A 3,579-nucleotide genomic window follows, 5' to 3' on the forward strand; every position below is an offset into this window, starting at 1 on the left:
AATAGTAAAGAGTTACTGCTTTATAATATGTGTTTACAATGATAATAGCTTGGCAAGACAGAGTGGTCAGAAATGCTGGAAAAATGACTGCCTGATGCATATTGTCGGAAAACAAATACACAAGGAACCATAGCAATCACGCTTTGCAAGTGAGTCCATCCAAGTTTGTCCAAACTATATTCTTGATCTTTGTCTGCAGAAGGTATAATTAACTGTAAGTATATTATTGACCATTTTCAATAACAGGATTAGGCACTGGTTTTGAGAAACAGTCTCTCGAGGTATTGTGCAGAAAACATGACATAATATGCTGGTCCAAATCCCGATGCAGTTGACAAAGAAGTTAATTGGCCATTCTCACTCTGAAATTTGCAACGAGAATGAATATATCGCAGGTACATTGTTCTTAATCTTCAGCCTGGTGTTCAAAGTACCATATGTTTCATTATCATTAGTGTTATATGACCCAAACTCTTCTTCAACTACATCAGAGTTAGACCAATCTCACTCTGAAACAGTCACTGTTGGTATATAAAGTACGGTGACACTGCCAGTTAGGAACTGGTCAGTTTCTTCAGCTGGGGGTGGGATGTGACATATGTTGTGTGTGTGTGTGTGTGGGAGGGGGCGGCAGTGGATTATTTTTTTGCCGATGTGTAAAAGGGGCTGCATGACCCCCTATTCCAACTTTCTAAAACAGGGTGACCCCCTCTGCACGACAAAGGTAAAACAAAAGACAAAATATAAATTTATCAATTCATATATATATATATATATATATATATATATATATATATATATATATATATATATATATATATATATATATATATATATATATATATATATATATATATATATATTTGGGGTATATTTTAAATGTTCAGTCATTGACATGTCAGTTTTAAGATAGGAATATCAAAGAGTCAATTTTAAAGTTTGAAGTTTGAATACAGTATTTTGAATGAGCTGTGAATGTATTCCACACTGTCATGCTTAACCAGATGTCCTGAACTGTTGTATACATAAATGGATGTCAATCATTAGTATCAAAGAGAGAAAAGCAGTAAATCAAATACTTTGATGGGTGTTCAGACTTGTCAGCCATCCAATTAAATCTCCTGAGAAGCCATAGCCAAATTTTAGCCAAATCTGATGTACTTTAATATAGTGCCTGAGAGGACCTTTTCTTTGAATGTGAAACCATAAAAGCACAGCTAATAATGACGAAAACTTCCTTGTGTAAACTATTATTTTAGTCATGAAAAAAGCACCTTTTTACAGAATTACCTGTGACACAAAGGAAATAATTGCATCAATGGGAACGAAAAATATTTTGTCAATTTCCTCTTTCTAAAATGTATGTGTCACTGTATCATATATATTGTGAAATATTAATGCATGTTGCTTTCTGAATTCTCAAAGAGAAAACAGAAAAGTGTCAGGAATTGTCATACTTTTCATAAGAACTGCAGATTTCATAATGGTACACTTTGCAAAACAGACATTCAGTTTACAAACGATCGATCAAGATATCTCTGACATATATATCTGATATATATTACTGTACTGCGCCCTAAGGGCGCGCCAAAAAATTATTAAACATCCAGATATCTTTGATATATATATGTCTTATAATATTAAAGTCATGCACCCCAAGGGTGTGCTGAAAACTAATTGTCCGATATATTAAAGTTATGCGCCCGAACGGTGCACCAAAAAATGCAACTGAATAATGAAATTCATTCAGTTTGAATATATTTCAGCAGACTGTAGAGACACACCAAGAAACTGTATGTGGTACATAGAAATTTTGAATAAATTATCAACATCTTCTGCCCTGTTACAAGGCCCACTTGTTGTTTTTCTTATGAAAATTTAATGGCATTCATACATTTTTAGATTTTTTTTGAAGTAGAAGTCATAATATGGGAAAAAAACTTCCAGATTATGTTCAATTATCACTAACATTTAGAACCAGTGGATAACATAAAATCTTTTTCATCTTTCATTATCTGAAAATGTTAAAAATAATAGGGAACCAAAATATTTTCAGATGAATGTGTACTTGTATTCTGCTGCTGCATGCACTCCCTGACTGCACTGTTACAAATGCAATGTTGCCAATGTTAGACTAAAAGTGAGCTCTGTCAAGTCTACAAAAAAGATTGAAATCAAAAGACAAATGTATGTCATTTTTAAATTTTTAAATAAATGTCAGTTTTGTCACATTGGTGCAGGATATGCTTTAGTTCCCGTTTGTAAAAGCACCCAAATCTCCATTGTATAGTTTTACGTAGCTGTGATATTGCAGCTGCACTTGAGGCGTCTATCGAACTCGCTCGGGTCAAGGGTTACCGCCACAGTGCATGGCGGTGACCCTAGACTTGAGCACATTTGATAGACACCACAAGTGCAACTGTGATATCACAGCTACAGTTTTTCATACTATGGGTTTTATATCACATGTTATAGGTGCAGATGCAAGGTGTGGTAATATTTTATAGGCAATTGTTGTTCTGTATATTATGTTATACAATTGCTCTCACAAAGTCCACAATGAAACAAATTAACTACAGGCAGTCCTACTGTCATCAAAGTTTGTGCAGAGTCTGACTGTGGTTTCTGCAATGCTCATTTGTCCCCAATACCATAGGCAACCATTGTAGAAAGATATATTTCAGCCACAATGACTTTGTTGTCAAAGCTACCTACACACCCAACACCTTACCTGTTCTAGCCATTCCCATAGTGTATGAATGGGTATGTATCAATGTCAGTACTTAGTCATGTGACACACACACACACACACAATATACATAAATACAACATAAAAGTAACAAATCCTTTGCAAAAATGGGGTAAAAATCATAAAAACAAAACAAAAACATGGTGGTTATAATTTGATGTAATGTACCTGAGAACCTACATACCAAATTACAGCTTTGGCGAGTGTTTCCTGAGGATAACATTTCTCAACCAGAGATAACAGCTACAACATCCTAAAACACAACAGCAGCTAGTAATTGTCATCATTTAAGCAATTTTGAATGAGACCATCAATAGGGACCAGCGCAATAACTTTGAAAAGTGTTTGGCAAGTTGTTTCTATCTACGTACACAATTTTCTAACCATTATTCACTACACATCGATTCAACTAAAGTAAATTGCAAGGTTGAAAATCACCATACTCCAATATATAAGAAAACCAGATATCAGAAAGCAATGTGATCAGTTGTTTCTGAGCAAAACGTACTGCTTGTTTTTTGGCCATTTTCACTTCTTTTATCCCAATAATGTAATAATACGGTAAGCTCATTAATTAAACAAATCCAATGTAACACCAATCATAGAATGTAGCTCTTGCCTCTACTGTCTTTGCGCCAATGAAGCATTTACAAACCAAATGCCACTGTCATAAATATATAGCTTTTGCCATGGACAATCAAATGCGTACATATACATACCATACACATACATCCATACATACATACATATCTTTGACACATTTACAAATAATTCAAAAATTTTGCATAAGTGATTGCAGTAACTCTTCTCAAGCAAGCTAATATGAACTA

Source organism: Ptychodera flava, chromosome 6 (genome assembly GCF_041260155.1).
Source record: "Ptychodera flava strain L36383 chromosome 6, AS_Pfla_20210202, whole genome shotgun sequence".
Classification (NCBI taxonomy): domain Eukaryota; kingdom Metazoa; phylum Hemichordata; class Enteropneusta; family Ptychoderidae; genus Ptychodera; species Ptychodera flava.